At 38.8% G+C, this 19,618-nt stretch overlaps 1 pseudogene; it reads left to right on the forward strand.

Moving 5' to 3' along the window:
- Positions 1-281: 281 nt before the first annotated feature.
- LOC110196946 (ferritin heavy chain pseudogene) overlaps positions 282-19,618 on the forward strand; it is a 38,854-nt pseudogene continuing 19,517 nt past the window's right edge.

A 19,618-nucleotide genomic window follows, 5' to 3' on the forward strand; every position in this document is an offset into this window, starting at 1 on the left:
CCTCTCCTAAGAGGTCTCCTAGACCTGAAGCTTACTGGGGATGCTTTTACCAGTGCTGAGGCTTCCTTTGGGCTTACGAATATAGTTCTCTAGCCCATCTCTCTCCCAGCCAATGACACAGCTAGCGTTATAGCATACTAATGTTAGTCCCAACACCACTGTGAGATCAGAACTTCTCCCCAACCCAAGAAACATTTTTTTAAGCACCTACTAAATGCAAGCCACTGTAGTAGGGACTAGGGTTGCAAAGACAAAATGAAAAATAGTCCTTGCCCTCAAGGATGATAATGAAGCTGAAAGAAGGTGAGTGTTGAGTAAGACAATGAAACAGTGTCTGCATTGAGGAAGGGAAACTTGAATCTAAAAGTCTATGGGTTTGGAAATTGGGTGAACAGGAAGAAACAGATAAAATGGTCTTCCATCCACATAACTACTGAAATTTCTCTCTCCAAAGTCACCAATGACCTTATTGCCAAATATGAGCATTACTACTTCCCTTTTACAGATGAGGAAATTGGGCTTTAAGAGGTTACATGATTTGTCCATAGCCACATAGCAGTGGTGAAGTCTTGACTCAAATAAAAATCTTTTACCCAAATCAGGGGTTTTAGAAAGGATTATGTATTGGTCTTTGGAGAGTTTCACTGCCCATCTGATCAGAAGGCCAGGGCTTGTGTCTCTGTTCTGCCATTTACTAGCTGTGTGACTATGGACAAGTTGCTTAACCTATCCAGGCCTCAGTTTCCTCATATTTAAAATGGAGGGTTTAGACTGAGTATTCACTAAACTTCTTCCCACTTCTAATAATAGTCTATGATTTTTTAGTTCAAGGTCCTTTCCCTCTTCTGATCAAATCTAGATTCAACCTTATGTTCAAAGCTGTTGTCTCTCCCCAACCTGCTTATCAGTCCTTTATTTGTTAGTCACCTAACCTGACTTCATAGCCAGTTAAGCTAATAGTGTTAGTATATTTTTAAAAGACCTTACTACTCTTTCTAATACTATGTCATTGAACATGTCCTTTCTTCTGTTGCATCCTTCATCTCTTTCCAAATTCTGCTTAGTATTGTACTGTTTTGAGAGACTCTTCCCATACCTTCCCTACCTCACAGCTCTGCTTGGAGCTTACTCAGGATGCAGGCTTTTGGTTTATATAATGTTGCATCCTTAGTATGTTCAATTAACATTCCAATCCATCATCAAACAGTTTATGTCTCTTATTTGAAATATACCATGCCCTATGCATTGGGAAGGTTCTGCAAAAGCAATCTTGATTCAGTGGTGCTGCTGCTGCTGCATGAGTGTTTTCTCTTTCCTTCTCCTCTTACCCACATAGTTAATAGACTTCCTGAAGTTATGGACCACCTTTTTTGTGACTCCGTGTCCCCTCATTGTAGATGCTTTGCACAGAGTGACTCTTAGTAAAGGTATTGACTGACATCTGTCTTGGGTTATCCTATTCCCCATTCCAATTTCCACCATATTAAAAGGGACGAAAAAGAAGGTGGGCTATGTGGAAAGAAAAGGAAATGTTCTAATTTTTTCTGTCCCATGTTAAATGAGAAAGTTAATTTTGAGTCAGGGTCAAATTAAGGTATTCTGGTGGGCTAAGCTATGTTAAATAGAAGAGTCTTCACACCAAGGGAAAATTAAAAGCTCTGTTTCCCATAAATAATGTTGAATATATAAATATATTAACTATAAGACCCACAGTTGGTTTATAACCGGATACTGCTCACTTTCTCTCTAGGAAAGGTTCATTCTCAGCCCTGGGTTGAGAAAGGCCAACCCCCAATTCATCTTAAATTGTGTTTTTATAAAAATATACATAATAATACACAAAGAGAGAGGTGAGCACAGTGTCTGGAACATAGTAAGAGTTTATTAAATGTTCATTGAACAATGGAGAAAGAAGAAAATGGTCCAATTGAAAGAAAGAGAGGGAGAGATAAGAGTAGAAAAAGATGGGGGGGGTATAGAGAAAGAGAAATGAGAATAGAATTCCAAGATGATCAGATAAATACCAAACTCAGACTAGTGTGGGAACTCCCAGATAATTTTTGCCTTGGATCCAGATTTTCTTTTTGTTTGATTGATGTAACTCTAACACATTTGTTAAAGTGCCTAGCTAGGTATTAAGATGGGGGGAGAAAAAAGTTCATGAGTCATGGACATTGTCTGGCGTGTCACTCAGCTGACTGACAAGTCTAGCAGCTTGGTATAATATCATAAAGTTTGTATAATTTGGTTAATGAGTTGGCCAGATAGAATGGAAGCCACAAAATCTCATATTTATATCCATAAAATGAGGGGATTGAACTAGATGACTTGGTACAGTGAAAAGAGCTCAAGCTATGGAGTCAGAAGACCTGGTTCCAATCTCACCTCTGATAACTTGCTATCTATGTAACATTGTACAAATCACTTGACTTTCATGGGTCTCAGCTTACTCAACTATAAAATAAGGGGACTGGACAAGATGACCTCTGAGTCTTCTTCTAGTTCAAAGTCTATAATCCTATAATATGTAGTCCCTTTTCTTTTGAACGTATGTGGGACCAGTCTTGTTTAAAGAGGAGGGCTTCTACAGTAGCTCTTTCCAAAGTGTGTGTGTGTGTGTGTGTGTGTGTGTGTGTGTGTGTGTGTCTGCATGTATGTGTGTGTCTGCATGTGTGAAATCCACTATGGCATGGTAGAGAGAGCTCTGGATTTGGGGTCAGGAGATTTAAATACAGCTCTTGGGTGTTGCTCCATATTGCCTGTGTGGCCTAGGGCAAATCACTTTCCTTTTGTGTCTCAGGTTCCTTTTTTGTGAGATGATGGGATTGGATGACCTTTAAGATACCTTCCAGTCCTAAATATCATAAGGAGCTACCTCTCCTTTCCTCAAAGCTTGAGATACTTTGGGGATCCTATGGCATTGCTTCAGCTAGTATCAGTGGCAAAGTATCAATCTTCATCATCCTCATCTGCACCATCATTGTCAAGTTTCTAAATGGGAGACCTATTGGGGAAAGGATAATGAAGTCTTTGAGTAGAGTGGAAGAAATGACACAGCTTTTAGACCCTTCCTCCTGGAAATTTTGAAAAACTACAGATTATGGGATATAGACACTGCCTCCGGATTGGATATCTGCCATGTTGGCCTTAAAGATGGTTTAGTAGCTTCTTATCTACTGGTTGAGGATCATTACTAAGCAGAAGGTTTTCTGAGTGTAGGTACACAGGGTAATTAGGATAACAAAGGTTAAATTAAATGATTGTGATACTATTGCAGTCAACCTGTGACTATCAAGGCAGAAATTTTGCTTTTTGTTGTTTATCTATTATAAATTTTAATAACAAGACTGGCTTTCCAAATGAAAAATCGTCACAGCCAATTTTCCATTTTGTTAGGTGTTTCAAGGAATGAAAACTGATTTTATTAATTGTGTTATGGTAATGCTTGTTTTATTTCTTAAGTTTGGAATAAGATAAATAAAATTTAAAAAATAAAATAAAAAATAGAATAAGGGAGGTAAACCAGCCTGAAAAGAATAATAACAATAATAAACAATAACAACAACAATTGTAACAATAACACTCAGTATATGATTTTTTAGTTACTAGTTTCAGATGACCATACCACTACTCTAATCCATTTGTGCCAATAACTGATTATTGCTTGAGCCCGGGCAATAGCGCTAATAGCTAGAGGGAACCTTAAGATTTATCCAGTCTAGCAGATGAGGAAATCAAGACCGAAAGAAGTTAAATGACTTACTTAAAATCATACAGATAATAAAAAGCAAAGCTGAAGTTCGAACCCATGTTCTTGGGCTTCACATTCAAGACTCTTTCCATTGTACCTTGCTGAATCATGTTTGTGTGTGTGGTGTGTGTGTGTGTGAGTGTGTGTGTGTGTGTGTGTGTGTGTGTTTCCCACTTTCAAGGATCTCAAAGCATCATTTTATTTTATTATTTTCCCCCCTGGACCTAGAAACTCCAGGTGAGGAAATTCCTTCTATCAATGTAGCTGCCAGCTGTTCTGCAACTTTTAGTCTTAGAGAGTTGTTGAAGCATTCAGAAGCAAAGTGAATTGCCCCAGGTCACACAGCTTGTATGTATTAGAACCAGAGCCCAGGTCTTCCTAACGTTGATGGCAGCTCTCTATTCGCTATGTGATGATGCCTTTCCTTCAAAATCTCTATAGACATTGTGTTAATTATTCTATTTCCTTGTTAAGTAGGTAAAGGATTGTACATCTAAGCAGCTTGAGTTTAAAGGCTTCAAAGTTACACTTGACCAAAAACAATTTCCCTCAAACAATCTGCCACTTCTGTAACTGAGTTAAAATTAGCAGTGTGCTGGTAAACATTTAATAATCGTGTCTCTGAAGAAGAAAAAAAAATTACACAAGACATTCTTTTAAGTTTGATCTTCAGTATGAACGTTTTCTCCATCACTTTCTTAAGTCAAGACAATCAATAAAAAATGAATAAATCAAACCCTGATTTGCACCATTTGCCATTTTCCAAGGAGTAAATGCTCACACTGAAAATTTAACAATCTGCTCTTGAGAGCTGGTCCAAGTTGGCTCCAGCAAATCCTTTGCTAGATTGCTAGATTATCTAAAAGGAATAATAAAACAATTAATTATAATGTTTCTAGATAATCTCCATTACTATTTATTATCACCTGAAAAGGTAATGGGGCATAGGGAGAGATGAATCTTATGGGGGATGGGTTGAGAAAGATATGGAATATTTCAAACTATTTAGTACTGAGTAGGGGTTGCTGAGTTGTTAAGGACAGTGGGTATATGGTAGTATGAAGGGAAGTGAGGAAAAGGAGCTAGGGTGGTGATGATGGAGAGTAGGGGACCTAGAAAGTTGGATAAGAAAATTCATCTATTTCCCCATTGTGTCCCAGGAATGGGAGAAGAGTGAACAAGGAAGTCAGAATTGATTTTGGCCTCTACTATATCATTATGCCCATGATCTTGATGGTGCTGAATAGCTACAGAAACAAACTCGTCATGTTTCAAATACACACACACACACACACACACACATGCTTGTTGTCACAGAAGAAAAATATATTTATGACATGATTGGGTAATTATTTATTAATGAGTAATTAATTATTGGCTTAAGTTGTCAATAAAGAATTTTTAGCATAAACCCCGGGATCATCATTACGAACCCCAAAAGGATTTGTGAACTATTAAATGGGAACCATGGTACAAAATCAAGGTTTTGTGTTTTTTTTAACTTCCTGAAATTCACAGTACCTTTATATATTTTATTAAAAATCACAGGATTTTGATCATGCAGTAAAGTGCTAACGAGGGGAGCCCAAAGCCAGAAGCAGCCTTTACACGGGTTACAGGCCAGATGTCTCATTTCACACACCGTCCTGGTTCTTCCAAGTCTGGAGCAATCTCCTCAGAGTCTTAGAGCAGGGAGTATTTCCTCTTCCAACTAGCTCCATCTCCCCCACTTTTTTTTTGGCTTGAACCCTTGGGGCAGTGCTAAAAACCTCCAACTATCATGAAAGTGACTGTAGAGGTTGTTTAGTTCACCTTGGATAGTGTCTCCCTGTCTGTCTGTCTCTTTCTCTGTCTATATATGGTGGTCAAAATAATTATAAACCAGTCCTTCAAATGCCGGAAGGTCACATCATGTCTCCTTAACTTTTTGATTCATGCTAAACACGACCATTTCTTTCAATCCATCTGTATATGTTCATCTAAAATGTAACACCTAGAATTGGGCACAACATTCCAGAAGCAGTCTGATCATGTCTTCTGTTAATTAGGTCTAAGATTTCAAAACAGGCAACCAGAAACCTTAGGTTAAAGTCCTTGTCTCTGATGTGAATTGGCTCTGTGACTCAGGGTAGGTCACAACCTTCTCATATCCTAGACGTGGTTATAAGAATGAGTATTGTAAAGGAGTTTCCTTACCATGAGCTCCCTATACTGATGAGATCACAGATCTGGTTTAAAAACAAACAAGTAAAACAAATACTACTACCACCTCTAGCTTTTTGGGCAGCCAAAGTTCACTTAGCTCTTGTAACACTTGTAGTTTACTGAAACACCTATGTTCTTTTCCCATTAATTGTTGCATATCATGTCTCCACCCATCTTGTATTTATAACATTTACATTTTTTAAACCTTAGTATGTAGGATTACACATTTATCTCTATTAAATATCATATTGTTAGATTTGACCCATTGACCTAGGCTGCTGAGATCTTTTTTGGGGGAACCCCCTTTACGTTGAGCGTATTAGCCTTTCCAGCTTTGTGCCATCCACAGATTTGATAAGTATGTAATCTACATCTTTATTCCAACATTCAATAAAAATGTTGAACTCTAAGGGATTTGGGCCAGAGTACTCAGAAGTCTAAATATTAGGACCAGAGGCCTGTAGTCAGCTTTCCTGTGGATGACCACAGGGTATCTAGAAGCCTCCAGGAATAATTTATGAGCATTACAATCTTAACATGTGGTATTGCTGTTTCCTCCATGGCTTGTAAATACCTTGAGAGGAATGACTATATATTTTGCTTTTCAATAATTCTTCATGGCAATGAGAATAGTGTTTTCTTCTGGGAACTCCAAAGATACATGCATATGTGTGTGTGTGTGTGTGTGTGTGTGTGTGTGTGTGTGTGTGTGCGTACGCACATACATACACACACATACAGGGAAGCTAGGTGACTCAGTCCTGGGCCTGGAGCCAAGAAAACCTGAGTTCAAATCTGGCCTTAGATATTTCCTAGCTGTATGACCCTGGTCAAGTCACTTAACCCTGTTTGACTCAGTTTCCTTACCTGTAAAATGAGCTAGAGAAAGAAATGGCAAACCACATCAGTATCTTTGCCAAGAAAACCCCAAATGGGTTTGTGAAGAGTTGGTAATGACTTAATAAAAAAAAATGTATATATATATATATGTATATATATATAATATATATAAAATATATATATATATATGTATATATACATACACACATATAATTATATGTTGTTGTTCAGTTGTTTCTGATGCTTCATAATCCTATGGACCACAGCACACCAACAGTCTCCATGAGGTTTTCTCGGCCAAGGTACTGGAATAGTTTGACATGTCCTCTTCCAGTGGATTAAGGCAAACAAGTTAAATGACTTGCCCAAGATCACACAGCTATTAGATGTCTGAAGTCACATTTGAACTCATGTCTTCCTAACTCCAGGCCCAGCACTCTGTCTATCCACTGAGCCACCTACTTAGCTTATATAATCATATATATGTATACATATGTGTGTGTGTCTATGTGCACACACACACACATATATGCACACATATATAGTATACTATAGTGAATTAATTACTATTTTTTTAAAGTCAACATGAAACCCCAGGACAGTCAGTATTATCAAATTAGGAGCCATGAGGGAGTACTGCATTTTTCAAGAAGCATCTTGGATGTTCAAAGAATTTTTATTGGAAATGTTCATTCTTTTTTGGCCAGAATATTTAAATGCATACATATACACACAATAAAGCAGAAGTTTGGTTTTACCTCTCAAACAAAGACAGTTCAAAGGGTAAAAAGTCTGGAACTTGTCTAACCAGTCTGTCACTCAGTAGGTATAAGAGATCCATATGGCAGTACCTGTAGGTCCCAAAAACAAGCATATCTCCAAGGCAAAGCTAGGCAGTTCTCCAAAAACAAACAACAGTGGGTTTGGGGTTGTTACGCCGTCCCCTAGGAAAACTCGATGCTAACAGAGGCAGAGGTTGTTACAACATTTCTATCAAAGTAATGTAGCAGAGAATGTCATTTTTTTCTCTTTTTGGAGAGCACCAATGCCAGATCAAAATGGTGAATTCACATTCCTGACTTTTTGTGCAAGGCTAGAGATGTGCAAAGGAAGGGTGTCAGAGGGGAGGTGCGCTGGTCCAACCTTGGCATGTGAGCTGTCATGACTTCAGGATGGGGAACTCTGAAATGGTCCCCTCTTTCTACTGAGATTGCTCAGGGATGAAGGGAGGATTTACTTGGAAAAATGGCAGTGAGTGACTGGGAGGAGCTCCCTGATCTTAGAAGAATAGACTTGAGCCCCTAGCCTAGGATCTGTAGAGAACCAGAGGAGTGATAGGCGCCATCTTCTGGGATTTGTGGGAAAATGAAGTATGTGTCCTATTAGCACAACAGGACACACCTACCAAGAGCCTATCTAGGATGGCCGTAAGGGACTGAAGTTATATTGGTCTCAAGGCAAGGCTGGTTCATCCATAGCCATGTTTTCTGGGAGCTGTGATAAGAATGCCTTTGTTTTCTTTAACCTATAAACAAGTTTTTTCTTCTTTAAGTTTTGTTTGACGACGGTGTGCTGTCATCAGGGGAGAGGTGGCAAGTGCTGGGGGGTGTCATGCGGTGAATTTCCCAGATTTTGTGGGTGGGGACAAGTCAGGGAGGTGACAATCCCCCGAGGTACCCTTCGTGTCATGTGAGAGACTGTCACGCAAAGCTTCCACTAATAGAATGTTAAAATGATTTGGGGGATGCTTCAGTTCAGTGAAGGCTTAGGGGAAAGAGGAAGACAGAGGTTTAGTTAATTTGATGTCATTGTTTCCTGATCTTTAAAATGATGTGTTTGGATCTCTAACGTCCCTCTTTGCTGTTGTTGTTCAAGTCATTTCAGTTGTGTCTGACTCTTCAGAACCTCATCTGGGGTTTTTCTGACAAAGACACTGGAGTGGTTTGGCATTTCCTTCTCCAGCTCATTTTTATAAATGAGGAAACTGAGGCAAACAAGGTTAACTGACTTGCCCAAGGTCACACAGCTAAGTATCTGAGGTCAGATTTGAACTCAGATCTTCCTCATTCTAGGCCTGGTGCTCTTTCTACTATATCACCTATCCCCAAATATAATCTACTGTGGGAGAGTGACTATTTTCTCCTACAAATAACTTGATAGAATTCAAGCCTCTTTCATTCTCTGTCTCACAAATAAACCTAGATAGGATTTTGATAAAAGGATAGATAGAAGAGGACTAAAAGCTTTCACATTGGGCTTAATTTAATATTCATAGACCTAGAATGAGAAACATGCCAGGCTTTATCCCACCATATAATTTTGCCATCGCATCCCCAATCCTCAGACCAACCCCATTACTCTGTGTTTTTGTTTTTTGTTTTGTTTTAGGCAAGTAGGGTTAAGTGACTTGCCCAGGGTCATACAATTAGTAAGTGTGAAGTGTTTGGTCTGAGGTCAGATTTGAACTCAGGTCCTCCTGACTTCAGGGCCAGTGCTCTATCCACTGCGCCACCTAGCTGCCCATAGTCTGTGCTTTACAGATTGGCCCTTGGTGCCCCTCTATGCTTCTCTCTTCTTTTATTTTTTATTTTTTGGCTAGGCAATGGGGTTAAATGACTTACCCAGGGTCACACAGCTAGTAAGCGTTATGTGTCTGAGGCCACATTTGAACTCAGGTCCTCCTGAATCCAGGGCCAGTGTTCTATCTACTGTGCCACCTAGCTGCCCCTCTAGGTTTCTCCTCCTTAAAATGTCCCTTTGCCAACTGTGCTTGTCAAACTCAAGGGACTCAGGGTGTAATGTGTTGACTTGTCTTTCAAATGCAGAAAATGCATCAGTGTAATAGTATGCCACAGTCTCCTGGCAATTCAGAGTATTTCCCTTTTCTGGCATTTCTCGCAATACTTTTCTCCATCAGACAACATTGTGCAGTGTCATGTTAGATTAAGATGCAGAATGTCAGGCTTCCTTCAAGGAATACTAAAGAGAACATATTCTAGAATGATAAACCCGGAGAAAAGCAGTGCACAGTAATAGACATAGAACTGGACTTAAGAATCCAAAGATGTTTTTTAATCACTCATTAACTGAACCATTTTGAGCAAGTCACTTCCTCTCTCTTGAGACTGAGAATTTACATTCTATGAAATAGGAATAATAATACTAGTTTTACTTCCGTTGGTTTTGTTGGAAAGGAAGCACTCAGCAAACCATCAAATAATGTTAAGATGTATGCCAGGAGCATATATCTCAAAGCATTCCTGAAACTCCAATCAATCAACGGATTGAGTACTTAGTACAGGTAAAGGAATCACAACCCTAAACCAGCATTATAATTTATGAGAACTTTGATGTCCTCAACACCTAACATAGCCTAGTATTTATAACCTCCTCTCCCAATAAAAATTCACATTCATATACCAGATGTTCACCAAGCTGCTTGAAAATTCTGAGCTTTAGCTCCATTTGTAGATATAGACTGTATTCTCTATATGTATGTATATGCATATACATATGTGTGTGTGTGTGTGTGTGTGTGTGTGTGCATATGCCATGTTGTTCAAATGCCAAACATACATTTGCCTGACAGACTATTTTATGGAGAACTAACACAGGGCAAGCACTCACATGGTGGTCAGAAAAAGCAACACAAGGATACTGTCAAGGTCTCTCTTAAGAACTTTGGAATTGATTATAACACATGGGAGACACTGGCAAAGGACCTTTCAGCATGGCATGTCCTCATCAGAGAAGGTGCTATGCTCAACGAACAAGGCAGAATTGAAATAGCTCAAAAGAAACATGAGATGTGCACATTTAGAGAATCCATCCCAAATGTTCACATGGACTATTTGTGCCCAACCTGTGGTAGAATATTCTTAGCTTGTATTGGTCTGATCAGCCACAGCTGGACACATTGTAACCTGGCTCTAACATAGTGATGTCATTTTGGTCCTCTTTGACAATGAAGGACAACAACCACCATGTATATATACATAACACACATGTGTGTGTACATATATACATATGTGTGTGTCCCCAGTATAATTCACCCTCTAACAAATTATTTTTGGCAGACATTTGAATCTTTCTGTATTGTATTTCCAAATCCATAATGATAGCATGAGAATTTAGTGTTGGAAGATCTGATGGAGATTATTCTGGTCATTATTATAGTATATTTGCTTTGCTGGTAGTCTGATGGCTCATAGAATCAATTTATGTCTTGCCATAATAAAGGCAAAGTGAAATCTCATGGGAATTGTATGGGAAAGAAGAGTTATCATTCTTGCACGCTTCTAGCAGAAATCATTTTGTATTACCTTTCTTCATTCTGCAGGTTTTTACAGGCATAGAAGGGAAGACACTAAAAGCTTGGGGGAAAAAATGTCAGGCTTTATTATTATCAAAAAAAAAAGTTAACCAAAAGAATACCATTAACTATTGATCTGTGCACTTAATTTTCCATTTCTACAAGCTCATTATAAGAATAATCTATATGTTCATTGAAAGCATTCTTGATGAATGCATGAGGGAGGACAGGCAGACTTCCACAAATGGTATTCCATAGCAGACTATATTTCCAGCCACAAAATCTTCTGTTCGGTATTCAGAGCCCTTCATAACATGTCTCATCCCTACGTTTCCAATCTTTTACCCTTCTCATACTGTGAAACCCAGTGACATTGGCTTCCTTACTATTTCTTGAACAAGACACTGTGTCTCCAGACTCCAGGTATTTTCACTGGCCACTGCCATGCCTTGCTCTTCATTTGCATGTCCTGACTTCCCTAGTTTCCTTCTAACTTCTACAGTAAACCTTTCACGATCTCCCTTAAATCCAATGCTTTCCTTCTGTTGATTATTTCAAATTTATCCAGTACATACCTTGTTTATACATAATTATTTGTATGTTGTCTCTCCCTTTAGACTGTGAGCCCCTTGAGAGCAAGGACTATCTTTTACTTTTCTTGATATCCCCATTGTCTGGTACTTAGTAGGTGCTTAGTAAATTTTATTGACTGACAGTTGACTAAATGGCATAGAGAATGCAACATCCTACTTTGCTTGTTATTTGTTGACTATTTGAAAAAAAGCATTTAATTCAGCAGAATAAAACGTTGCTTTTATTAAAGGATCTCTGCAAATAAGGCATCTCCCAGGTGCATGTCAAAATTTTACAACCTTCTTTGAAATCTTTGTTCAATGACTTTGATTATTAATACCATATAAGGCATAAAACCAGAAGATGATTGCCAAAGGTCTTTGCTACTGTTATGGGGGAGATTGAACACAAGATCCAAGGGGAAAAGGGATTCTCTGTAGATGGTTACAGCCATCAGATGCTCCTATTTGTGATTGGCAATGTGTTGATTGCACTAAATGCTGAAACATTACAGAACCTCCTAAAGAAGTTCCATGATCACTCAAAAGATTTTGGGCTAATTATTCACAGATAAAGAACCAAGTGAATGAAGAATTTCTGTTGCCTAGATCAGTGGTATCAAGCAAACAGCTTGTGAGGCACTTATTCCTGAGTGAGACTGAACCAGATTAAAGCATAATGAGGAAATATTTAACAAAAGAGATAAAAAAACCCATAAATAATAGTATATTTTAAAACTAAGTCAATATGTGGCTACAAAGATCCTTATATACAGATTAGTAGTGCCCATTTCTGTTTGAGTTTGACACTATTGGCCCATGCAGTTGGAAATACAATCCATAGCACTCCTGTATTAATAGCTATATCTCTCGGACAGGTATTGCAAATGAACAAAGACCTGAGCCCGGAATTGAAGAGGAAGAGAAGAGGAGGTATTGCCTTCAGTAAACTGAAAAGTTCTTTTAATGACCCCAGGCTTCTCTCTGAAACAAAAGCCCATCTTTTTAATAACTATTTTCTTTCAGTGATGTTGAATGGCTACAAGTTATGGAACACAATATATAATTGGAGTTAGGGATCACCCAAAAGTCAATGGAAACATGTGTGGCAGGGATGAGCAGGCTGCAAAACACTATCAACCAATCAACAGAACTATGTAGGAGAAGCATGGTAGCTAGCTAGCTAGATGATAGATAGATAATAGATAGATGGATAATAATAACAGAAACATCGGTTAAGCACTTACTATGTGCCTGGGACTGCACTACATGCTAAAATAACACATATAAGCAAAAAGAAAGACACCAGCTCCCTTCAAGGAGGTTAATTCTAATGGAGGGAGACAACACATAAAAGGGATCTGAAAAGGGTGAGGGCCGATGTGGGAGGGGGCAGCTCTCTGCATAGGGGATAAGGTGTCAAGCTCTGGGGGGTCAGAAGCAGAGTGGGGAGGGAAGTGAGCATGACTGTCTTGAGTACTTTTTCAAATGGAGGCTCAAGGAAGTAATTCACCAATCAGAGGATGTAGCATAGGGTCTAGAGCACCTTCAGGGTGAGAAAGCAGCTGGGATGGATGTAGAAAAACCCACAGATTCAGGAGCCAAGTTGGCAAAGAAAAGAGCATGGATGGTAAATGATGTCATCAAAATATGAAAAAAAAAAAAGGAAAAAAATAACAGGCAAGTCACATGGCAAAAAGACAGGCCACACAATCCACTGATATTCATGCAATGTCTGAGGAATAAGAAGAAGTCACCCAGAAAGTTGAATGGATCTGCTATCGTGGATTTATGGTGGACTACATATCAGTCACACAGCATGGCCAAGGCATGAGTGAGCTGTGAATCACATTTTTGGACTCACATTGATGAGATCACAGAGCCATTAAAGCACTGGTATATTAGAGAACTGAGTGGGGCATTTGAGAAAGACAAAAAAGGAATTTAATCAGAATGCCTTCCCTCTAAGAACTTATAGTCTAGCTGGGGATGTAAGACAAGCACATCTGACACAATTAGATAACCATATAAAACATTAATGATGAAATGCTTAAGTAGGTGTTCTGAAAAGTGAATTAATAGCGTAGGAATTTAAAGAAAAGGGAGACCAACAAAGTTAGAGTGGCTGGAAAAGGTCTTATATATGAGGTGGACTTTGATGTTTGGAAAGGGGGAAAGAGGAGGGAGCAGGAATTGTTTCATTCTTTGTACTTTTATCCTCAGTACCTAGCATTGTGCTGGCACATTGTAGGAGCTTAATAAATACTTGACTTACTGATGGGGAAATGACATAAGCAAAGATTTGGAAAGAAGAATTAGCATGACGTGTTCAAGGACAATGAAGAGAGCATGCTGCTCATTTTGGAGAGTATGGTTAGTAAGGGGACACAGGAGATAACTTTGGATGTGGAAGATTGGGTCAGATTATGAATGCTAAACTGTAAAACTTGTGACTTATTCTGTAGGCAATGAGAAGCCTTTAAAAGCTTTGGAAGCAAAGTATGATGTGACAAAGGGATTTTAGTTATAGTGGTCAGGTTATGTAAGGTGGAACATGAAGACTTGGAGAAACTAGAGGCAGGGAAACCAGTGAAGAAATTATTATAACAGGCATGGACTAACAAGGTAGCAGGGAAGAATTATTATGAAAGGATAATTGGCAGTAATTTAAGGATATAGGGAATAAGGAAGGAGAAGGAATTAAATCTGTTTCAAGGCTTGATGATGGAGAAAATGGCACCATTGATGGAAAATGAGATGGATTCAAGGGAAACTGGTTTTTTAAAAAATAAACATGTGTTAGATTTTAGACATTTCAGGTTTAAGGTGATGGCAAGATAGTCAAGTAAATGTTTCTTCTAGGCATATGAATTGGATGGATACTGATATGTATATTGAACTAGCCAGTGCTTATCTCTGTCAAATCTGAAGTAACTTTACTCTGCATTTTGTTTTCTGAGAACTTTCAGGGATAACCTTAGGCTGTCTCTATTTTTACTCTCCAGGGACCAAAAGCTCAGCAGGAGAGATAGGAGCTCAGTTACCCTAGAATAGATGGTGTGACTGTGATGGTAGTTGCAATGTGGCTCATGGAGAGAGTAATAAATGTACTTCAAAGTCTTGATTTGCTTTTTCTGTAACTTGATTAAAGCCTGTGGAATGTGTTTGACAACCTTGAAGGTGCCCTTGGGGCAATATATCTCAGAGACACAGCAAAGATTTTAGAAGGATTTTGTTTGTTTTAATATGGTTACAATCCTTAGCAAAATTAAAACACTGGAGTGGTTGAGATATACTCACAATTTTTATGCCTGACCTTTTGCACTGAGTTATTCTACTTTGATTCATATCCTGTATTCATGGTAAATAAGTTTTATTGGAATGGCCAAAGAAAGGTTATTGATAACAACAGGATGAAGGGGGTTGGGATGAAGACAATATATTCTAGGCTGGTGGAAAAAACTTCATAAGGTTCTGCATCTTGGTATCCTTCCGGCATAACCCTGTGTCATGCATGTTGCTCAGCAAATATTTTTTTTTTAAAGGCAGGGAGGGGAGGAATGTTAACTCAGGTGGAAGTAGAAGCAGCCAACCATATTGGTACAAGCCTATCAGAGATAGGTGACTTGGCTTGAACAACTGACTCAAGGTAAGCCTGTTCAGTAGAGCAAGACTTTCTTTAGCCTGTCCATTCATGATCAGGAGGCATCTGGTGTCCTCATGCTGCCCCCTGGCTGCTAGGGCCTTTCCATTCTACTGCTCCTAAAGATCCTGATGAATACCCTTCCTGGGAGCTCTTCCCAATTCTTTGCTCCCCTCAAAACTACTTGACTTTTATCTCATTCCCTCAGGAAACTGCACTTGGCTGGGAGACAGGAGGTGGAATCTTAGACTAATGACTGGAAGAGTGAAGCAAAGGCAGGCAGTAGAAGATGAGTACAAGAATAACATGGTAAAACTCAGAAAAAATTGAAGCTGGGGAAGAATGCCTCCCACTTCCCAAAAAAAGTTTTGTTTTTAAAGTGATATTAGAGGCGCGAAACAGATCAAAGAAAAGAGAGAAGCTGTATTTCAAGTGGATGGGAAGTTGATGGGGAAAAAAAAACAGATACACTCAATATATCTTTGTTTATCTATTTGTTTTGTCTGCTAAGGAGAGTTTCTAGATCTTCAAACTTGGAAAGCTAGGACAAAAAAATTGATGAACAAGAAATTGAAACACAAGATCAGTGAGAAGATAATGAGGATGAATTCAGCTGCCCTAAATGAGTTCAAGTCTCCAGGCCCAGATGAACCATCCTAGAGTACTAAGGGAAAACAAACAAACAAACAAACAAAGAAACCTCAAGTTAAAAAAATGGTAGATGTTCCTGTGGAACTGCTATCAAGTTTCTTTGTGAAATCACAGAGAATAAGAGAGATGTCCTAAGACTGGAGACTCGCAAATATTGGGCAGATTTTTCAAAAAAAAGGGAAGAGGATAGCATCTCTAGACTTTATGCTGGTGAGTTTAGTTCAAGTTCCTGGATAAATTATAGAATTTGTTATTAAAGGGATTGTTTGTGGGCATTTAGAAAACAGTAATAACTAGAAGAGGACATCACTTTATCAGGAGCAGTCATTGCCAAATTCATTTTTATCTTCTCCCCCTTTTTTGTTGTGCCAGGCTTGCTAGTGTGGTAGATGGGGGAATATTTATGGGGGAGTGTTTATTTATGCCTAGATTTCATCAAAATGTTTGACAATATCCCTCATGCTATTCTTGTGGGCAAGATTATGACATATGATTGAGATAATATTTTAGTTTAGGAGATTTCTAAGAGGTGAAATGAACAAACTCTAAGACTAATCACCAATGTTTTGATAGCAACATGGAGGGAGGTCTCTAATAGGGTGCTCCATGAATCTATCATTGACCCTCGGCTAATAAATTTTTTAAATTATCATTTTATTAGGTGTAGGTATAGATCCTTATCAAGTTTTCAGAAGACTTAAAAATAATAGGGATCTTTGACACATTAGTTGATGGGGTCAGGATCCAAAAGAAGCTTGCTAATAAGCTAGAATACTAAGAATAATTTCTGCTTATTATTATAGGTGAAATTTAATACAGAGAAAGTAAAGCCTTATGTTTGAAGAAAAAAACCAATATTAGAGGTACAGAATTCGTGACAGAACAGTCCCTATGAAAAAGTCTGAGGGGTTTCATTGTCTAGTTCAGGATGAGGTAACAATAGAACACGAAACGCTGATGTGGTGTTAGGCTGCATTGAAAAGGCATCAGGTGCAGAATGGAGTAGGTCACCTCTGGAGTACTTTGTTCAGCTCTGGATACTATATTTTAGGGAAGACATTGATGAGGCACATCAGGTCCAGAGGAGGGTGACTAACATGGTGAAGGGCCCTGAGATCAGGCCATATGATTAATAATAATAGTAACAACAACATAGCAATTATACAGTGCCTACTATGTGCCAGGCACTGTGCTAAGTACTTTACATATATTAATTCATTTGATCCTCACAATAAAGATGGGAAGTATGTGCTATTTTACAGATGAGGAAACTGAGGCAGACAGAAGTTAAGTGACTTAAGTGGTCACAAAACTAGGATTTGTCTGAAGCTGGATTAGAACTCAGGTCTTCCTAACTCCATTCTCTACCCTTTATCCACTGCACTATCTAGCTGCCTCTGTGAGGATTAATTAAAAGAACTTATGGATATTTAACTTGAAAAAGAGAAGATTTGGGTGTGGGGTATGATAGTTTTCTTCATATACATGAAGGGCTGTCACAAAGAACAGGGTTTAGATTATTCTGCTCAGCACAGAGAATAGAATATAGAATAATAGGAGAAAGTTGTAAAGAGGCAGATTGTATATGGAGAGGGTGATTGTCATCAGGACTCAAGGGATGCTCTTGGAATTCCATCTAGAGAAGATGCCTCCCTTTTCTTTCCCCCAGTACAGAGGACAACACAAAAGGAAGCTGAAAAAGGTGTGGGGTGATTATGAAGATATGAAGGTACTTGAGCTGGAGGCATTGGAGAAAGAGGAGAGGAAGTGGAGATGGAGATGGAGATGAAGAGGAAGAGGGAAAGAGTGAAGACAGGAGAGACCAGAGAGGTGGAAGGTACTTCCAATGTAAGAAGTCTGGGAGATTTTAATGTCCCTCTTTCAGTTTCGAGAAGTCAAATTTTCTAGGATGTAGCTATTGCAGGACTGATTAGTCCTGAGGGGAAAATAAAGTTCGTATTCTGGAATACATATACTGTTGTAAAATAGGTCTAACTGAGAGTGAGATATGCTGATGCTACAACATGGAAGGCAGAGGATGGCCCATGAGAAACAATTAAGGAGTCAAACTCTGGTCCAAAGTCATGGTGTTGGGAAAGGAGCTTCCATAGCCGCTTGTCTGTTGGTCATCAGATTAACTAGTGAAAATTAAGAAAGGTTTCTGTTTGCGAGAATCTGAAGTGCTCTTGCCACAACATAATAAATCCTCTGAATCTCAATAAAAACATCTCACAAATTTTGTCTATCATCCAGCTGTCTTGTCTTCAATATATTGACTAAATACATTTGCCTGAAATTTTCAGTTTGCATCTGGTTGACTGGTACGGAATAGGCAAAGTTGCAGATTCAGTGAAGAGGGAAAAGGGATAGTGAGAAACACATGCAATCTTCTTCTGGTCATTCTTTACTTCCTGGCCACTGACTGGTGCAGGACTAGGGCACGTCTGAGGAAAATTTCTCTCAGACTTTGAATTAATATTTGTGGATATAAATAATCAACCACCCACACCCACCTACCCAAGAATTCCTTATGGGTCTCTCACTGCCAAGGATATGTGAGCCAGAAAACCTGCAGGACAATGCTCTGATTGTCCTTGCTTGACTCCCATGGGCATTGTGCCGAGGTGGGCTGTGTGCCCCGGCTTATGTACAATGAGGACCAGTATGCACCTTCACCTAAATCTGAAACAAACTACACACCAACCTATTTTATGGGCTTGAGAAGGGGCTGTTGCTTGTTTACCTTAATGCAGACTCGCTCACATTCACCTTTCTTTTCACCTAGAGCAGGAAATGAGAATCCTGAAATGCATAGTTTATGCTTGCTCTGGGTCAGCTGTAGCCAGAACCCCTGTACTTGAAACTCTGTCACATTTGGGGTTAGCTTTGGCTGTGCACCTGGACTCAGCGGTTTTTTTGTTTTTCCAAACTGAACCTCAGAACTCTTTGTTTGCTTACTATTAACACAATTCATAACTATAACCAAAGTCCTGCCAACCAGCTTCCTCGTGCCTCTAGTAAATCCGCATTTTATTTTTCTTGCAACTGGAAGACCTCCCCCTCCTGACCTATAGATTAGAAGGTTAATTGAGATCTCTGTGTTTACATTCTAGTCTCTACATGTAATTCATTCTAAATCTTTATCTGTTTTTCCTGGGTAGTGGTTAATTACTCTTGTGAAGGTAGATTCTGAAGTGTTCAGGATGAATTTCGGTAAAAGCATTTCCCTGATAAAACTCAGATGGCAGAAAGGGAAGATGATTTACACAGGATTGTGTTACAGGAGCAAGCCGGGCAAATACATCTACATATTTGGCCAAGCTAGCACCAATTCCTATTCATCTTTCTCTAATATTTTAGGAATCATGTCATGTTGGTTTTAGTTTTAATTCAGTACAAGAGATACATATGGCCAGAAGAATTGCTGTTTTGAAATGACTCTACAAAAATGACTGGATTGGAGGAGGGATGAATAAGACCCCATAAGGAACGAAGAATATGAAAAATTCAGAGAAACATTGAGAGGACTTGTATGATGCTGAGTAAAGAAAGAAAACTGAATCAAGAGAAAAATACTTGATGACTACAACAATTTAAATGGTAGCAACACGAAAAAACAGTCAAATTGTGATGAATGGTAGTAA

Source organism: Phascolarctos cinereus, unplaced genomic scaffold (assembly GCF_003287225.1).
Source record: "Phascolarctos cinereus isolate Bilbo 61053 unplaced genomic scaffold, phaCin_HiC Scaffold_5;HRSCAF=322, whole genome shotgun sequence".
In the NCBI taxonomy this organism is placed as follows: domain Eukaryota; kingdom Metazoa; phylum Chordata; class Mammalia; order Diprotodontia; family Phascolarctidae; genus Phascolarctos; species Phascolarctos cinereus.